Source organism: Saccostrea cucullata, unplaced genomic scaffold, assembly GCF_032062105.1.
Source record: "Saccostrea cucullata isolate Sc308-1 unplaced genomic scaffold, CSIRO_AGI_Scuc_v1 ctg51, whole genome shotgun sequence".
Lineage (NCBI taxonomy): Eukaryota > Metazoa > Mollusca > Bivalvia > Ostreida > Ostreidae > Saccostrea > Saccostrea cuccullata.
The window spans coordinates 249,817-263,930 of NW_026930899.1; the positions used below are offsets into that span (position 1 = coordinate 249,817).

Genomic DNA, 14,114 nt, shown 5'->3' on the forward strand with positions numbered 1-14,114 from the left:
CCAATGACGCCAGAGGCACTTCATGTCTCGAGAACGACCAGAGCGCTAGAGAGCCACCCATTTTTCGGTCTGGTAATATATTTTTTTTTCGCAGAGCAATGCCATTTTGTGACAAGAAAAGAATCAAAAAGTGTTTTAACTTATGCAATGAAATTCTGTATCGTAGTTCCCACTGGCCTCAAGAAGACCCTTATTATGTTCCCCAAACGGAGTTTGGGAACATATTGTTTTTACTCGGTTTCTTATTATTATGTTCCCCAAACGAAGTTGGGGAACATATTGTTTTTACTCTGTTTCTTATTATGTTCCCCAAACGAAGTTGGGGAACATATTGTTTTTACTCTGTTTCTTATTATTATTATTATTATTATGTTCCCCAAACGAAGTTGGGGAACATATTGTTTTTACTCTGTTTCTTATTATTATTATTATTATTATTAAGGTCTTCCGTTTCCAACGGAAGACCTTCTACTGATTCGTTTGTTTCTTTTCCACTATTATTATTATTATTATTTTTTTTCTTACCGATTTTGTGCAGGCGATTTCTCGAGAACGCCTCGACAGATCTTTATGAAACTTTCAGCAATGATGGCAAATCATATGAACTTAGGGCGTTTTTTTTTATTTTGCCGTCGTCACTTCCGGTCGCGAGATACGGCCAATTTTCTTTTTTTAAAATGTCATTTTGTCCGGAAGTGTTCTCAAAAACGGTTTGAGATTGAGTCTTGAAACTTTCAGGGATGATAGATTGTGACAGGCCCTCTTGAATTTTGTATAAAGTTTTTGTTGCCGTCACGTCCGTTGTCCACCGGAAGTAGTTTAAAAATATGCAAAATTTTATTTTTTTCTTTTTTAAATGTTTCTTATATAGGCAAATAGAGTGTCTCGAGTATTATTATGTCCACCGGAAGTTATTTTTTCAAAACCGGAAGTAGTCCAAAAAATGAGCATTTTTCATCGAAATTATCAGGGATGATTCCTTCACACTCAGAGAGGAGTTATAGGTCATTTTTAGTACTTCCTGTCACACCGGAAGTGAATTATAAAGACCGGAAGTTGTCTATAATTTACAGATTTCACTCTTAAATGTGTTCTCACGTATTTAGAGGAATTTATATGAACTTTTTTTTTCATTTTAAGTTGTTTTATGATCGTATCAAAAATCGAACGGAAGACCTACTCGTTGCTTGCAACGAGATCTCCTCTAGTTTTTTTTCTTATTTGTTCTCCGGTACTTTTTTGTCCGCGAGTGTTCTCAGAAACTGTTCGCCCAACTGAGCTAAAACCTTTTTAGGGTTAATAGGTGTGTAGTGTAGGTGTGCGGAACGAAGGTCATTTTGCGCGCATACGCCTGCACGTGCGTGCGCGTGAAATGAGTGAATTGACTGATATACTTAATATAGCTATAACTTTTACATTTCTTGATGAAATGCTTTGAAACTCATTACGTAAGGATATATTAATAGTGTTAATAAAATGACACTGTCAAATTAGCACGAACTCACGCGCATGCACGTGCGCTTTGCTCTGATTGGCTGAAACAAAAATGTCAATATCTCTTTTGTTTTTCGACGAAATGCTTTGAAATTTTAAACATTGTCATGAATTAGGATATCCTACAATATAATGTGGAAAAATTTCATGAAATCACGCGCATGCACGTGTGCTGCAATCTGATTGGCTGAAACTTTAAATGGCTATATTTCCTTTGTTTTTTGACGAAATGCTTTGAAATTTAAAACATAGTCATGCATTAGGATATCCTGCAATATGATATACCAAAAATTTCAAGAAATCACGCGCATGCACGTGTGCTGCAATCTGATTGGCTGAAACATTAAATGGCTATATCTCCTTTGTTTTTTGACGAAATGCTTTAAAATTTAAAACATAGTCATGCATTAGGATATTCTACAATATGATTTAGAAAAAAAATCTTGAAATCACGTGGATACACGTGTGCTGCAATCTGATTGGATGAAACTTGAAATGGCTATAATTCCTTTGGTTTTGAACCAAACAGGATGGGATTTAGAACATAGATTGATATAAGGGCCTCCTAGAAGAAGGTATGGTCATCATGCATGTGCACGCACGTGCGTGCATTTGGAACGAGTGAAATTAAAAATACACTTGAATGAATGATTTTTAATACTTTTGGACTAAATACTTTAATATAAAGTATATTTAAATATATAGAAAGTGTAGACAAGATTATATGATCATTACGCACGTGCATTCACATGGGCACGCGTGCAGTGTTAAAATTTGAATATAATTGGTATCCTTTTGGGAAAACGTTGTTAAAGTAAAAAATGCTCAGATGTTGTTTTATTTAACAAGGTTTACAGGGAATATGGCACCAAAAGGGAGTTGGGAAGCGTTTGGGGAACATCTGTAACGGTTCCCGTTACAATTAGCACTAGTTATTATTATTATTATTCTTTTTTCTTCTTATTTCTTCTCCGGTACTTTTTTGTCCGGAAGTGTTCTCAGAAACTGTTCACCAAACTAAGTTAAAACCTTTTTAGGGTTAGTAGGCATGTTGTGTAGATGTGCCGAACGAAGGTCATTTTGCGCGCATACGCATGCACGTGCGGGCGCGTGCAATGAGTAAAATGACTGATATATTTAATATGGTTGTAACTTTTATATTTTTTGATAAAATGTTTTGAAACTCATTATATAAAGATATATAAGTTGTTTAGATAAGATGACATGGTCAAATTTGCATGAACTCACGCGCATGCACGTGCGCTTTGCTCTGATTGGCTGAAACAGAAATCTCAATATCTTTTTTGTTTTATGATGAAATGCTTTGAAATTTATAACATAGACATGCATTAGGATGTACTACAATATGATATATAAAATTTTTAATGAAATCACGCGCATGCGCGTGCGCTGCAATCTGATTGGCTGAAACTTTAAATGAGTATAACTCCCTTGGTTTTCAACCAAACAGCATGGGATTTACAACATAGATAGACATAAAGGACTCCTACAGTATGGTATGGTCACCATTCACATGCATGCACGTGCGTGCACGTGCGCTTTGCTCTGATTGGCTGAAACAAAAATCTCAACATCTTTTCTGTTTTTTTACAAAATGCTTTGAAATTTAAAACATAATCATACTTTAAGATGTCCTACAATATGATATATAATAATTGTCATGAAAATACGCGCATGCACGTGCGCTGCAATCTGATTGGCTTAAACTTTAAATGGCTATAACTCCCTTGTTTTTCAACCAAACAGGATGGGATTAAGAACATAGACAGACATAATGGACTCCTACAAGAAGGTTTGGTCATCATGCACGTGCGTGCACGTGCAAATGAGTAAAATAGTGCAGACAAGATGATATCGTCATTACGCTCATGCAGTCACATGCGCACGCCTGCATTGCTTAAATTTGAAATACTTGGTATACTCTTGGGAAAACGTTATTTACGTCTTAAATGCATAGATTTTGCCTTCTTTAATGAAACTTACAGGGAATATGGCACGAGAAGGGAGTTGGGGAGCGTTTGGGGAACATCTGTAACGGTTCCCGTTACAATTAGCACTAGTTATTATTATTATTATTCTTTTTTCTTCTTATTTCTTCTCCGGTACTTTTTTGTCCGGAAGTGTTCTCAGAAACTGTTCACCAAACTAAGTTAAAACCTTTTTAGGGTTAGTAGGCATGTTGTGTAGATGTGCTGAACGAAGGTCATTTTGCGCGCATTCGCATGCACGTGCGGGCGCGTGCAATGAGTAAAATGACTGATATATTTAATATGGTTGTAACTTTTATATTTTTTGATAAAATGTTTTGAAACTCATTATATAAAGATATATAAGATGTGTAGATAAGATGACATGGTCAAATTTGCATGAACTCACGCGCATGCACGTGCGCTTTGCTCTGATTGGCTGAAACAGAAATCTTAATATCTTTTTTGTTTTATGATGAAATGCTTTGAAATTTATAACATAGACATGCATTAGGATGTACTACAATATGATATATAAAATTTTTCATCAAATCACGCGCATGCACGTGCGCTGCAATCTGATTGGCTTAAACTTTAAATGGCTATAACTCCCTTGTTTTTCAACCAAACAGCATGGGATTTAGATCATAGACAGACATGATGGACTCCTAGAAGAAGATATTGTCATCATGAACTTGCTTGCACGTGCATGAACGTGCGCTTCGCTCTGATTGGCTGAAACAATATTCTCAATATCTTTTTTATTTTTTGACGAAATGCTTTGAAATTTAAAACATAGGCATGCTTTAGGATATCCTACAATATGATATATAATAATTTTCATAAAATCACGCGCATGCACGTGCGCTGCAATCTGATTGGCTTAAATTTTTAATGGCTATAACTCCCTTGGTTTTCAACCAAACAGGACGGGATTCAGAACATAGATAGACATAATAGACTCCTACAAAAGGGTATGGTCATCATACACATGCATACACGTGCGTGCACGTGAAATGAGTAAAATTACAAATACATTAGATAAAACATATTTTTGGATTAAATGCTGTAATATTTAGTATATTAAAATATATGAATAATGTAGACAAGATAATATGGTCATTACCACATGCATTCAAATGCGCATGCGTGCAATGCTGAAACCGAATACTTTTGGATTTAACTTTGTTAAAGTCTAAAATATATCGTGTATGTCTTATTTAATGTAACTTTCTGAGAATATGGAACAAAAGTGAGTTGGGGAGCGTTTGGGGAACATCTGTAACGGTCCCCGTTACAATTAGCCCTAGTTATTATTATTATTCTTTTTTTTCTTCTTTGTTCTCCGGTACTTTTTTTGTCCGCGAGTGTTCTCAGAAACTGTTCACCCAACTGAGCTAAAACCTTTTTAGGGTTAATAGGTGTGTAGTGTAGGTGTGCAACACGAAGGTTATTTTGCGCGCATACGCATGCACGTGCGGGCGCGTGAAATGAGTGAAATGACGGATATACTTTATATAGCCATAACTTTAACATTTTTTGATGAAATATTTTAAAACTCATTTAATAAGGATATATTAATAGTGTAGATAATGTGACACTGTCAAATTAGCACGAACTCACGCGCATGCACGTGCGCTTCGCTCTGATTGGCTGCAACAAAAATCTCAATATCTTTTCTGTTTTTTGACGAAATGCTATGAAATTTAAAATATAGGCATACTTTAGGATGTACTACAATATGATATGTAACAATTGTCATGTAAACACGCGCATGCACGTGCGCTGCAATCTGATTGGCTTAAACTTTAAATGGCTATAACTCCCTTGTTTTTCAACGAAACAGTATGGGATTTAGAACATAGACAAACATAATGGACTCCCACAAGGAGGTATGGTCGACATGCACATGCATGCACGTGCATGCACGTGTGCTTTGCTGTGATTCGCCGAAACAAAAATCGCAATATCTTTTTTTTAATTTTTGACGAAATGCTTTAAAATTTTAAACATAATCATGCATTAGGATGTCCTACAATATGATATATAACAGTTGTCGTGAAAACATGCGCATACACGTGCGCTGCAATCTGATTGGCTTAAACTTAAAATGGCTATAACTTCCTCGTTTTTCAACCAAACAGGATGGAATTTAGAACATAGACAAACATAACAGACTCCTACAAGAAGATACAGTCGACATGCACATGCATGCACGTGCGTGCACGTGAAATGAGTAAAATTACAAATACACTAGATTAAAACGTATTTTTTAATACTTTTGGATAAAACGCTGTAATTTCTAGTATATAAATAGTGTAGACAAGATGATATGGTCATTAGGCACATGCATTCAAATGCGCATGCGTGCAATGCATAAATTTGAATATACTGAATATACTTCTGGGAAAACATTGTTATAGTCTAAAAGGCATAGAGTTCGTCTTATTTAATGAAGCTTAAAGGGAATAAGGCACCAAAAGGGAGTTGGGGAGCGTTTGGGGAACATCTGTAACGGTTCCCGTTACAATTAACCCTAGTTGATTTTGAGGTTACAAGATCAAAGTCAGAAATCAAACATTCTGTCCATGTATACTTTTATTTCTGGGAGATATCTCAAAAAGCCTTTAAAAAATTTGCAGTGAGAATTTTGGTAAGAAACTCATGCCTTGCAAAAAAAAAATCGTTTCTCAATATCTTTAATATTTCCCGAGCAATTGCAATATAAAATTTAGAATCGCAACTTTCACTGGCTTAAAGTAGTCTTTTGTTGATTTTGAAGTTAAAAGTATAGAGATCAAGTTAAAAATGTACATGTGCATACTTTCCAAATGGTATTTTTTACAACTTTTCTCAATGAAATTTCTAATACATGTTTATGCCATTAATACTATCAGCAACATAAAGAAGACCGTTTTTGAATTTAGGTCCAAAGGTCAAGGTCAGAAATTTATACATTGCAGAAATGGTTTAAAGAAATCTTGCTGGTTTTGAGGTCAAAAGGTTAAGCTAAAAAGTCATATCTTGCATAAAATGGTTTAAAGTGCGGTTACAATTTAAACAAGGGCACCGCAAAGCGGAGCATCCCGTCACATAGCTTCAGAACTGTAGCATTATGGTTTTATCGGCATTATGTAAGTCTTTGACCATAACGCTACAGTTCTGCAGCTACCCGTCACAAAGAGCATATATCTATAAATCAAGACAGTATTCTACATCCGATGCATTGCCAATCACGTCACCTCTGTTTCACACATGGACAAACTAACACACACAAGCGTCTTACTAAATTTTCCCATTCAGCTCCGTTGCAAGGGGATATTTTGGCAACACGAAAAATATTTTTAGCACTTTAATTTTTTAAATTATCTTGAGAAGTTTTACTGCATGATTTACATAATGTTGAATATTACTTCATTTTGATCATTAAACCCCTTCATTTTCTATCCCCAAGCCTGGTTATGTATTAAAGAAGTTCTCGAACTTTTACTTGAAATTTCATGAAGAAATATAACAATATTTATTAAAGAGTTTATAATAAGTATTGTTCAGTATGTTTATATTTATAATAATATATCTTTTGTATACAAGGATCAGAACATGATTTAATTGTATGTATCCAGATCCGGTACAGATGTTGAAAAATCTATTTTGTTTGATATCAAGCTGCACCTCTTACAAGTTTAACGGAAGCCTAACGTAGAGGTATCTGATGGTCATACTGACAATGCATCTGTTCTCAGTGGATCGGAAGAACAAAGCACGATTTACTGGGCATAGGAAATGTTTTTAGATTGGCTACAGCATGGAATAAAATGCGTTTTATTTATTTATTCATACATGTATTTATTTTTTTTTTTAAATATGTCTGAACTTCCGAATGATGTAAAATTCACTTTGACTTCAAATACAAAAAAAATTGTCTTCCCGCCCCGGAACCTAGCTATAACTAATTAGCGACTAAACACTGTTTATTAGAGAGTCGTGATGTGTTCGTAATACAATCCAAATGGACAATGGTCAAGAATGAATTTATCTTATCATAGAGGATTTGATTCCGCCATGTTAGACGTTTCATTACAAAGTAATGACCAATCAGCGTCCAAATAAACCGTATAAATCAATCCAAACTCCATCACGACCAATTTGTGTGTTTACGTTTCTGACACATTGAAACAATTACCAAATCCAGGCATCACGTCAACTGCTAGAACGGGCCAAGGCGGATCGGATTTGTCGCTTTTCGCGCGAAAAAAATATCCAAATATGTTTTGTAGTCGTATAAGCCGTTTACAATTTCAGATTTTTTTCCATTTGAACCGAAATCGGATAGACACAATAGATCATTAATGAATTAACAAAATGGATATATCAGCATTAACGGATTGCTGTCGAATTCCAACGGTGGTGTCATCTGCAATTCAATCAGAGAATGTATCGGAATCGGGTAGAGTTACACGGGACCAAAACAAGGCAACATACATAATTCAAAGAAAACATCATTTCCAAATATTTCTGAAATGGTCACCGATGGCTCGGGTCGCGGAACACGAAACTTTGTGTGGAATGGATTCCAGGGGACTCCGTCATTGAGTAGGAGGGATTTCTCCTGTAATATGTCATGTCGGGTAAAATTAGAAATAATGTCGTCCTTTAGTCTGTATTTTCACAGCCACCTGTTCACTTTGAAATAATTGCTTATACTTTTAAATTAATTACTCGGGCAAAGAATTACAAAGACGAGAAACTTCATTTTATTAAACTAAAGTCGATGTATGTAATAAAATCGTGACTAAGTTGATACTGAATGCTTTTCCACGCAGATAATATGTATAGGGCCCAACAATAAAAAAAAAATTACTGTTCTGATATTAACGATAACACTGCTCCTGAATAGTACTTCCTTTTATTGTCATATATGGTATCTGACCAATGTTTGATTGTTATCGATCGTTCGAAGATTTTTCAGAAAAAAGCTGAAAAATAGACTGTTATACTCCCCGCTTGGAAAGTAGGAGGGAATAAAGTGATCGGGATGTCCGTCCCTCTGTTACACTGTGGAATAACAATCTCTAATCGCAACTCCTCTTTTACTACTGAATGAAATTTAACAAGCAAATTCAAAGAATTGTGGCCCCTCGCTTTCAGTGAGATGTTAAATATGAACGCCCTATCATATGTCATTTAGAAATTATCACCAAAGCTGAATTAAAAAAAAAAGATCAATCGTGAAGGGCAAGGTCAAGGAGTCAGAAATCATAGCATGCTCGGAAATATCTTGTCATCTATAGGTAATACACATTTCAAACATGAAAGCCTTATTTCTTCTCAATCAAAAGTTAAAAGGAACAAGATGCGTTTGTGAAACACTGATGACCCCGTATGGCAACAAAGCAAAGATTAAACTTTTCTTAAATGCATATTAAATATATTGGTACCCAAATTTCAAAACGTACACGTAGGTCAAACTCCAAGGTCGAGGTAAAAGGGGTCAAAGTTCTTGGTATCCAATGAAAGGTCTTCTCACAAGGATTACTTATGTGAAATATGAAAACCCTAGCCTTTACCATTCAAAAGTCATGGTCAAGGTTAAAGTTTTTAAAAAGTAGGCGGAACTCCAAGTTCAAGGACAAAGGGTCAAAGTTGTTGATTTCCAATGAAAGGTCTTGTCATAAGGAATGAATATGTGAAGCATGAAAGCCCTAACCCTTCAAAAGTTATGGTCAAGGTGTTTTTTTTTAAAAGTAGGACAAACTCGAAGGTCATATAGAAACCCATTCACACTTCAGTGCTCAGTACATGTTACATAATACATTTTTCTCCACACTTCAGTGACCAGTACATGTTACAACACATAAAGAATACATATGTGAAATATGAAACTCTTAGTATTTACCGTTCAAAAGTTATGGTCAAAGTTAAAATTAAGTATCAAGGTCAGAAGGTCAAATATCATTTTATCTTAATATCCAATGAAAGGTCTTGTCACAAGGAAAAATGAAAGCCCTTGCCCTTACCGTTCAAAAGTTATGGCCAAGATTAAAGTTTTTAAAAAGTAGGCCAAACTCCAAGGTCAAGGTCAAAGGGTCTAAGTGCTTGATATCCAATGATGGTCTTGTCACAAGGATTAAATATGTGAAGTATGAAAGCCCTAGCCCTTACCATTCAAAAGTTATGGTCAAGGTTAAATTTTTCAAAAAGTAGGCGGAACTCCAAAGTCAAGGACAAAGGGTCAAAGTTGTTGATTTCCAATAAAAGGTCTTGTAATAAGGAATAAATATGTGAAGTATGAAAGCCCTAACCCTTCAAAAGTTATGGTCAAGTTTTTTTTTAAAGTAGGACAAACTCAAAGATCATATAGAAACCCATTCACACTTCAGTGCTCAGTACATGTTACATAATACATTTTTCTCCACACTTCAGTGACCAGTATATGTTACAACACATAAAGAATACATACGTGAAACATGAAACTCCTAGTATTTACCGTTCAAAAGTTATGGCCAAAGTAAAAATTAAGTATCAAGGTCAGAAGGTCAAATATCTTTATATCTTAATATCCAATAAAAGGTCTTGTCACAAGGAATAAATATGTGAAGTATGAAAGCCCTAGCCCTTACCGTTCAAAAGTTATGGCCAAGGTTAAAGTTATTAAAAAGTAGGCCAAACTCCAAGGTCAAGGTCAAAGGGTCTAAGTGATTGAAATCCAATGAAAGGTCTTGTCACAAGGATTAAATATCTGAAGTATGAAAGCCCTAGCCCTAACCCTTCAAAAGTTATTGCCAAGGTTAAAGTTTTTAAAAAGTGGGCCAAACTCCAAGGTCAGAATGTCGAAGTTCTTGTTATCCAATAAAAGGACTTCTTACAAGAATTACATATGTGAAGTATGAAAGACCTTACCTTACCATTTTAAAGTTATGGCCAAGGTTAAAGTTTTTTCATAAGTACGAAAATCTCCAAGGTCAAGGTCAAAAGGTCAAAGTTGTTGATATCCAATGAAAGGTCTTGCCACAAAGAATACATATGTGAAATATAAAAGTCCTAGTATTTACCGTTCAAAAGATATGGCCAAAGTAAAAATTAAAAAAAAATTGTGTAAAAGTGAGTCAAACTCCAAGGTCAAGGTCAAAAGGTCAAACTTGGTGGTACCCAATTAAAGGTCTTGTCACAAGGAATACACACGTAAAATATGAAAGTCATATAGCTCCACTAAATCAAAAGTTATGGGCAAGGTTAACGTTTTAGTGACGAACGGACATGCAGCTACACTGACAGACAGACGAATGAGATTTAATGTCCCCTCGCTTTCGCGAAAGCGGGGGGCAATAAGACTTTCACAGAACCTTTGTTACGTACAGCCATTATGCACCTCTTCTTTAGCTGTTTGATCAGACACATATTTTGGGTTTCCCATAGCAAAACATGGATATGGCCATCCTTTCTATAATATTGTTGAAGGGTACCAATCTAGCTCTTATCCGCATTTTCTCATACTATTAGATAAAAAATACTTTAATGACACTTTGATTTAAAATATATTTATTAAAATTAATGAGTTAAATTGGATTGAACAGCAGGCATCAATGCCTATGATTGTTCTCTCCATAGGTCAAGGCACATTAATGACATGTACTTATAAACACTGAATGATACTTTCACAGATTCTTTATTACATAATGCCATTGTGTATCTCCTATTATACTTTTTGATCGAACACTTAATTATTTCGGGTCTCCCGAGCAAAACATGGACTTTGCCATTATAATCATATGGGAGGCGGGGGTATCATTTAGTGAGCTCAGTGCCCACGGTATCTCTCGTTTTGAGTCTGTCGTTTGTCCAATTTCCTGCCCACTGTCATGTCGGTTTGAACACATAGTATTTACCTTACCAGCTATTTATTTAATTTTTAGTATTTCAGCGAAAAAAAAGGTATTTCCGATTGTCTGTATGATAATTTTAGTAATCAAGGAAAACCGGATAAAATATCACTTGCTCGATTTTGTACATGTAGTTTATTATAAGGCCCTCTTTAAAAAATTGTTTGTTTGCCCTCTCTCGACCGACAACCTGAAATGACACGATTAAAACAAAACTTTTCCCCTTTTATTGTCCCCCGCTTTCGCGAAAGCGAGGGGACATTAAAAAAAGTCTGTCCGTCTGTCAGTCCGTCACAAAAACTTTAACCTTGCCCATAACTTTTAATTTAGTAGAGCTATGACTTTCATATTGCACATGTGTATTCCTTGTGATAAGACCTTTCTTTGGGTACCACCAAATTTGACCTTTTGACCTTGACCTTGGAGTTTGACCCACTTTTACACAAAAATTCCAAACTTTTACTTTGGCTATAACTTCTGATTGGTAGATATTAGGACTTTTATATTATACATATATATTTTTTGTGACAAGACCTTTTATTGGATACCAACAACTTTTACCTTTTGACCTTGACCTTGGAGATTTACGTACTTATGAAAAAACTTTAACCTTGACCATAACTTTTGAACGGCAAGGGCTAGGGCTTCCATACTTCATATATGTAATTCTTGTGAGAAGACCTTTCATTGGATACCAAGAACTTTGACCCTTTGACCTTGACCTTGGAACTTAACCTACTTTTCAAAAACTTTTACCTTGGCCACAACTTTTGAACAATAAATACTAGGACTTTCATATTTCACATATGTATTCTTTGTGGCAAGTCCTTTCATTTGATATCAACAAATTTGACCTTTTGACCTTGACCTTGGAGATTTTTTGTACTTATAAAAACTTTAACCTTGACCATAACTTTTGAACAGTAAGGGCTAGGGCTTTCATACTTCACATATGTAATCCTTGTGAGAAGACTTTTCATTGGATACCAAGAAATTTAACCCTTTGACCTTGACTTTGGAGTTCAGTGATGATTTCTAAATAAATGACATGATAGGGTGTTCATATTACACACAATATGTCATAAAAATGACATCTCACCCACAGAGACACCGAAAGCGGGGGACCACAATTCCTTGAATTTGCTTGTTCATGAACTTTTTCATCCGTCAACGTGTATGTTAAATTTTTTTGTAAAGAAAAATTTTCCAATCCTTTATTTTTACCCTGTATATTTCAGTTGGGGTGGGTTAGTTGATTCCATCATGTGAAGTCGGACAATATATGAAGATTTTCTGTAAGTTTGGTTTAGTTCGTTTGGTTCCGAGCATGTAAAGACGAACCAAACATGTACATGTAGATTTCATGCAAATGGGTTAAATGTGCATGTAGTTGGCACTGTGTATACCATATAGTGTAGATTTCAAATGGGGTGGGTTAGTAGATTTCATGCATGTGAAAACAGACCATACTAGTATATAATTATGAAGATTTCTTGTAGGAGATGAGTTGGTTCCATGCATGATTACTCCTAATCCAAGTAAAATTATTTGTTTTCAGAGGAAAGCACTGAGGGCACTACTGTATGGAATCATGAGAAAACTATAATTTCTACTCCCCTCCAGAAATCTGTCCATCTATATAGGTAGATAATGCTATATCGGTAAGACAGACTGAATTCTAAAGTGTTTCTTTATTGAATTGTTTTCTATGTTGAAATATTTCTGCATCGATTCCAAAATGGTAAATAAGGCACGTTTTGATGACTTGGAAGCCAGGAATGTTTTTGACTTGTATTATACGGGGTGCCACATAAATGATATAATCTGACAAATATTTGATAAATTCTGTATGTGTTTTCATTTCTACAGAGCTAAGCATTTCATTAAATCGAAACAAAATACTTCAGGTTGACGTTTCAATGAGACAATATGATTCTTTAAAGTAAATTGTCAACCCAGTACTTCCCCGCCGCTTTTGTTTGTCTATACCTCCTTTTCCGATAACCATTGGGCGAAATAGCAAGAAAATCCTTCATTTCTTTTATTGAAATACTTTGTAACTCTGGGTTACTTTATTTCTTTCAAAATATTTACCGAATTTAAAACTTTGATTTAAGTGAACATCAAAGGAAAATTAGAAAGAAAGGGTTGTGGTTGTCCTGAGCCTCATGAGACGAAATCGTTCCACAGAAGACGAAGTGTACAATTCTCGTATTTGTTTTGGTATTTGGGTATATTGGGTTGATAAATCGCTCTCTTTTTCCAATGGCAAGTGGCAAGGCACAACTTTATTTTGAAAATGAGTAAACACGAACTAGTGACCTCGTGTGAAGATGTAAACTGAGAAAAACAGTACACAAACAAATGTAGTTCCTTTGTCTTGGAATTACACACATCTTAGCCTACTTGGTCTGGTTTGATTTGTTTTGAAATACCCGTAAGAGGCCTGCATGTTTTTTATTGAGGATAACTAAATGCACCATATTTCAAGAATGCGCACTGACTTTTTGCAAACCTACGACAAAAAAATCTTGAGATGACAAGAGCTTATTTTGCCATCTCAGTGGTACCCAGGAGATACCTGCGACAACAAGATATGCGCCACATTTAATTCCAACAACCAAAAAACTAGATAACATTGTTAACTTTTAGTTACCTTCATTTCTATGGAGTGAAGGAGTATGAGATAATGTAATGCCATCATTGCGATGACAGGCCAGTCTGTTAAATGCTTGTACATCGGACATACATG

The 14,114-nt window shown here is 35.2% G+C and overlaps 1 protein-coding gene across 1 annotated transcript in view; it reads left to right on the plus strand.

The window, feature by feature from the left end:
• The window catches only part of LOC134230479 (uncharacterized), a 237,853-nt gene extending 224,177 nt beyond the window's left edge, over positions 1-13,676 (plus strand). Inside the window, exon 5 of the mRNA XM_062712309.1 lies at positions 13,667-13,676. The gene's annotated coding sequence lies outside the window, so the exon portion shown is untranslated. The remainder of the gene's footprint in view (positions 1-13,666) is intronic.
• The last annotated feature ends 438 nt before the right edge of the window (positions 13,677-14,114 follow it).